Genomic DNA, 7,047 nt, shown 5'->3' with positions numbered 1-7,047 from the left:
TAGCTGTTCCCCACCCAGTATTTCCCAGATTCTGCCTTCTGAACTATGTCCCTCTGCTAACCACTGTTCCAATTCCATACTGTCCTCCTGCTCCTGGGAAGATTCAGCCCTCCTCAGCACAGTCCCTGACACAGCCCCAGCTAACATGGGAGTTGCAGTCCAGCTATATCTGGACAGTTCCAGATTCCTAAAACCAGCTCTAAGGATTGCCCTAGCACTATCCCCCTGTTGCAATAAGCTTGAGTGGTATGATACTATGTATGACTACATGATGCTGCCACGTGTGACAAAAGCAAAGTATTTTAGGTTTTTTTTTTTAAGCAACGATTCAATATTTCAAATATATTGCTTTCAACAACAATCTGCTTTGGAATCTTTAGAGAAAAAGATAATAACACAGAACATCCTGGTTCACACATAATGGTAGAATGTGCTTTAAATGTATAGCGTGGATGTATTATATTTCATTATTCCTTCTATAATACCCCATCTTTCACTAATGATCCCTAATATTATCTAGAACCTACAAAGGACTGAACAGATGCTTTCAGAATTATTATTCTTTGAACAGGGCTACCCATTTTAAAATCAAACCATATCTATCTATATTGTGAGGGCTATTTTCTGAGGAACATTATTCTTTACTTACAAAGTATCATCCTATTAAACATTGGATTTCACCTGTTATTTCAATGCCTATTCTTCAACTGAACAACTTTTGAAATTTACCCATAACCTGCCTAGATTTGTGAGCCTTGAAAACATGATTGTAAGGCTTATTCCACATATGATAGTTTATTATTAGCTTATTCATCTTTTGGCTCAAGATAATCACATTCAAAGCATCACTTTTGTGTTCTTTATTAAAAATCTTTCAAGCAAATATAGTGCATGTGGAATGATATATACTCTAATATATTTGCAAATAAACATAAATGAGAGTTGAAGTTATCTCTAGGGTATGAAGTGGATATTGATTATATCTTCTTGTGAAATGTAATACTTTGGCAATGGAACAGCTCAGAAAACCTACGATGGAAAAGTATGAAAACACTTCTGTGCTACGAGCTTTCAATTGACAAAGCACTCATTGAAAAACTGCTTCTTTTGCCTTGATACAAACTGTGCGACAGGATATATTCCTGACGAATCTCTTTCAGTTTATTTTATTAATTGTTTAAAGCACTTTCATAAAAATATCTCAAGGATGTCCACAACAGAACAAGAAAAATATAAGAAAAACAAAAAAAAAAAAAATAGAGCAGCAACAAAATCAAGAAAAACCTCCTCATCCTGAAATTAATGCTGCGAATTTGACTGAACCATCCAGGGGTCCTTTACCTTCACCTTCACTTTGTACATAGCAGGGAGATAATTCAACAAACATACAAAGGAAAACTGCCTCAGACCTGCACAGCCAATCACAGCATAATTACCCCAGTGAACATCATGGAACTTTGCTTGGTTGTTAACATCTCTACCTGTTCCCCTTTTTAACACTAACATAGTTAACCGTTGAGTTACAAACTGAAAGATCCTTGCTGTGTGCAAGGCCAGAAGAAGAAGAAGAAGAAGAAGAAGAAGAAGAAGAAGAAGAAGAAGAAGAAGAAGAAGAAGTAGTTGTTATTATTTATACCTTGCCCATCTGGCTGGGTTTCCCAAGCCACTCTGGGTGTCTTCCAACAAAGTATTAAAATACAGTGTTCTGTTAAACATTAAAAGCTTCCCTAAACAGGGCTGCCTTCGGATGTCTTCTAAAAGTCTGGTCGTAAGAAAGATAAATGTTCACTGCTATTTCTACTCAATTTAGACACAGTTTCTTGAGTAAAGTCTTTTCTTTTCTCTCTGAATTCCATCTGCATTATTTCAGTGGCTTTGCTAACAAGGGCTGGTTTATTTTATATTTTTCAGGAAAATCTGCATAAGGTGTCTATATTCTGCAAATGTGTCTATATTTATTCAGATTACTATAATGTACAGCTGACTAGATGCACTTTGATTCATTCCCCCCCAATTCATGTCCTAGCTGATACAGTGAAGCAGTATTCATAGTTCGCCACATTGTTGTTTTTAACCAGATAGCTTATTTTCACCCACTGCAGGAGTGAAGTAATGGCATATTCTCTGCTAAACTGATGGATACAGCCACACTTTTTCAGTGTAATGTTTTCCCCTAGGCAAAGAGAGGTAGATAATGCAAAGTGAAAGGAATTGTCTCACTCTGTCTGCAAGAACACTCAAAACAGCAGCCTTAGGTAATGCCCAAAAAATTAATATTAAAGCATTAAATTGAAACATTGGACACATTATATTCTCACTTTCTCTCTTCACAATATTTTTCCAATTATTTCTTGAGGGGTTTTTTATATTTCTCTTGCTATGAGTCTTTTCCCTCTAACTGCCTCAAGGCTCTTTGACGTGATAGGAACGTCTGCTGTCAAGGCAGCTCAATGATCACAACATATATTCAGACACATATGGGCTAGAATTGATCAGGAATCTCCTATAGGTAGCTTATGAAATTCAGTACTTATGAAGCTGTAGCCCTTTGCAGAGTGAATCATCACTGTTATGCATCACAACTTCTTAAAACCTCAGGAGAAGCCAGAGGATTTCCTGAGGTAGAAGGTGGGGCAGAGAACCGGACACGCAATACAGTGTGGGGTAGAGCTTATAGCATGGGTAAGCAAACTAAGGCCCGGGCGCCCAATCGCCGTCTAAATCTGGCCCACAGATGGTCCGGGAATCAGTGTGTTTTTACATGAGTAGAATGTGTCCTTTTATTTAAAATGCATCTCTGGGTTATTTGTGGGGCATAGGAATTTGTTCATTTTTTAAAAAAATAGTCCGGCCCCCCACAAGGTCTGAGGAACAGTGGACCACCCCCCTGCTGAAAAAGTTTGCTGACCCCTGGGTTATAGTGTTGGAATGTGCCCCAGCTTCTGCCAACCTAATAGTTCAAAAGCACACCAGTGCAAGTAGATAAATAGGCATTTGTAAAACGGCATTTCCATGTGCCCTTGCACTCATCACAGTGTCCCGTTGCACCAGAAGTGGTTTAGCCATGCTGACCACATGACCCTGAAAGCTATCTGTGGACAAACATCGGCTCCCACAGCCTGAAAAGTGAGTGAATGTCACACCCCATAGTTGCCTTTGACTGGACTTAACTGTCCAGGGGTCCTTTACCTTTACCTTTTACCAATAGTGTTGGACTGTTACCTGAGAGACCAGGGTTCGAATTCACACTCAGCCAGGAATCTCACTGGGTGACCTTGGACCAGTCACTGCCTCTCAGCCTTACCTACTTCACAGGATTGCTGTGGGGATAAAATGGGGAAGAAGAGAGCTATGTACACCTTGAGTTCCTTGAAGGAAAAAGTGGCATATTGATGAAAATTAATAATAAATCATTTTTTCCTTGTTTTGACCTTCCCATCCCATCCCTTGCCCTTTCAGAATTTCTAACTACATTTCCTAACTACACCCATTATAAAGGGATGGTCTTTGTATCATTTACAGAGAAGGAGAAGTCTGATGTGGTCTATCCAATTTGCTGCCTTGTCAGTTTCTCCAAGATGGGGCTTTCATGACTTGGATGATAGAAAGACTACAGGAAAGGTGGGAATGGCAACAAAGAATTAACTTTTCAAGTGTTCATATTGAATGCTTAAATAATCCCTGGTCTCAATATAACAATTCCCTAATCCCATTACAACAATCTAAAATAAAGCACCCTTGCCTACTGTTTTACAGACTCTGTACTAGGATAGCACCAACTAACACACACAAGAGCTTTCTTCGTGATACCACCCTTTGATGTAGTTCATTTGATAGTAGCTTAGGAGGGAATATTTTTAGTGATGGTGTTCCAGCTTTGGAACTCCGCCACTCTGAAAAATAACTGGCTCCAACATTGCTGGCATTCAGTGCCAGGTAAAAACCTGGGCATTTTCCCAGGCTTTTGTTGGAATTTAGTGTCAGATTTGATTACTCTCCGCTGTTATTTGGTTGAAATGTTATATGCTCTTCTGTTTTTGTTTTTATGTATATGAATTTTACTCCTGATTTTTATCCACTTTGGAATTGCCTCCCCCCCCCCCAACAAAGAGTGTGGAAGAAGAGTTTTGGAATAAATGAAGCATGGGGTAAAAGCTGTCAGATTAGATGTTTGAACATTGCTATTTGCTCCTGTTTTCTGCTGTTGTTTTTATGTATATGAATTTTGCTATTGATTGTTAGGGGTTTTTTGCAATAAAGAGTGGGATAGAGCCCTTTAAATAAATAAGTAAAGTAAAAGATGAAAGACGATACAAAATACGTCTCAGTGCTTCAGAAAAAATCCAACATGTTTCCAGAAAAAGGTCTCATTTGGGAAATAACCTGAAGATGATCCATAGGATTGGGGAATAGACTTGATTGCTAGTCATCAAATCATTCCACCAAGAAGACAAGATTTCCCTTGTAAAATGTCAGATTTTCTCAGGAGCAATGAGAGAACTATTTTGTTTTGTTTACCTTTTGTGCTGATTCCCCTTGCCATTCCCCTTGCAGAACAGATACTCAAACATTATCCCAAACAACGAGATCTCCTTGCTGGGTCTTGTTACTCATGGTATCTCCTGCATTCATCTGGCTCTGCAGCACTTTGACCTGCGCAGGCACATTCAGATCCAAGTATATGCAGTATAGTCTCATAAGCATTTATAGGGCTTGTCTACTCCAAGCTATCAGTGATTTTGCCCCTTGGGTTAAACATTTCATGTTATCTGACTCTCTTCTAGTCCCATTAAATTGATGGGATTATTTTAGGCTTAACTAAAGCAAGTAGTTAGAAGATTACAGCAGCGCTGAAGCAGATTTTCCAGTAACAAAAAAGATACTCAAAGCCTAACTCCCCTGACCTAGCTGCAGTTTGGGACTTTATATTGAAATGCTAGTCCATGCTCTTGCATAGATGAATTAACAAGTACCATTATAATTAGAAACTCACAATGAAAATGTAATGAGGAACATGACATAATGCATCATAATCTAATATAATGATACCTATTAGAACATGAAAGCACAACTCATCAGTATTGTACATATCTCAATTTCCCCCCTGTAATTTAATGGATTGTGTAGTCATTGAAAAGAATTAAGGAAAGAATGATTGAGTAGTGACCCCGGTCAAGGTGTGGCGAGATTCATGCTTTAGAGAGAACTGTGTCAATTAGAGCAAGGTCAAATTATTATTATTTTATTTTATGAATTGAAAAGAGTGGATTGAGGTAGGTAAATGACAAAGTATCAAAGGTGTAATGGCTACTTTCCCTCAATGTGAGGCAACTGTTCCTGGGCAAAAGGACTGGGTGATCCATGCTACACTTATGCCAGGAAGATGGATGCAAACAGATAGAAGGGCAATTCTTAAGCTTGGAATGTTAAGTTATTTACAGTAGGACATAAATAAAATACTACATATTTATATTTAAATATGTTTTGTTTTGTTTTGCAAAAGATTAAGTGCTGGTATGCATATTTTCATAAAAGTGATTTGGGTACCAGGACAAAACAGCTGCCAGTGGCAGCAAAACAAAGATGCAATGTACTCATTACTGGTTAGTACTGTCACAAAAAAGCACAGGAAATATGAATATAATAAGGACTTTTTTAAAAAAAAGGAAACAAGAAAAAAGAAAACTAGCAAGGAGTGCTAATAAACAAAGAAAGGCAACTAAAGCCAGGAGAGAATTAAACATACAAGTCACCTGAACTATAGCTTCTCCACCCATTGTTTCTAAGGTCCCTGATTTTAACAGTATTGCAAAATGTGAAACGTGGAGCCTCAGCACCCTGTTTTCCACAGTGACAGGTGAGATGCTTCTGTGAAGCTTAAGTATGGGATGGAGGCATTTGCCTCCCTTTTCTTAGCAAGTGGTGCTCTGAAGTAGCCTTTCTTTTCTTTTAAACCCAACATGAGCTGGTTCCCATCATTACATCCTGTGTGCATCTCTGAGGTGCATCCTGTCATCACATCACTTTCATTTTGGTAACAGGTGAAGGCACACACATTTGCCTGGCCTTTGAGGAGCCAAGGTGAGGTGCATTGGGAATCTGCATGTTTTGGATGCTGCTATTAACATTTGTATTTTGTGTTTTGATTTTTTTCAGTTTTATTGTTGCATTTGATTTTTGAGGTTTATGTATTTTCACCATGGAGCCTTCAGGTAAAAGGTGGATTATAAATCTTTAAATAAATAAATATTGTGGGTTGCACAAATCATTTTGCCTGCCCTAAATATATCACAAATCAGTTACATTGTCTGTCTTAACTTACTTCCCTCCTGGCACTTAAAATTTCACTTCATTATTAAATTCTGTCCCTAAATTTAAAGTGTTAAACAGTAATCATTTCCTTAGCCAGTTCCAAGAAATTGTTGCAGATGTCAAAATGGTACACATGCTAGTTATATTGCTTACAGTATCTGCAGTAAAAAATCCTCCTATCTGCAAACTTGTCATGCCCATGCTTTTCTGTGTGATGTTCCGTCACCCTTGCATGCTCCTCTAAATATTCATAATATCTGAATCATTTCAGAGAATTTACCAAGTTAGTTTCAAGCTGTTATTTAGCATAATGCTCAACATGGGATGAGAAGGAATCAACTCTTCCTGCTTAGAAGCATAGATGGATTCAGTTTCTTTTACATAAGCCTCTGTGATTAGTGTTCTAATCTAAGAATCCCTGTTCTAATTCCATATGAATAGGAAGAAGAAAATACACTTTGGGAGTGATCAAATTGTAATAATAGAATATTAACTAACATATTCAGAAGCATTGCCTCTATCTTTAGGAAGACTTAGACAGAAAATGTAAATGGTATAATAAATAGGACCTGAAGTCCCCTTACAGTGGCAGGGTACTAACAAACTTGGGTCATAACAAATATACAAATATTGCTGGATTAAATAAATGGTTATTATTTGGCATACAATAATGGACAAGTGGCTTTTGATTTAATCTTATGTGACATTAAGAATCTTTTACACTAAACCTTACCA

The sequence above is a fragment of the Podarcis liolepis genome (genome assembly GCF_965112155.1).
Source record: "Podarcis liolepis genome assembly, chromosome: 4".
In the NCBI taxonomy this organism is placed as follows: Eukaryota; Metazoa; Chordata; class Lepidosauria; order Squamata; family Lacertidae; genus Podarcis; species Podarcis liolepis.
Note: the sequence above shows the minus strand (reverse complement) of the source record.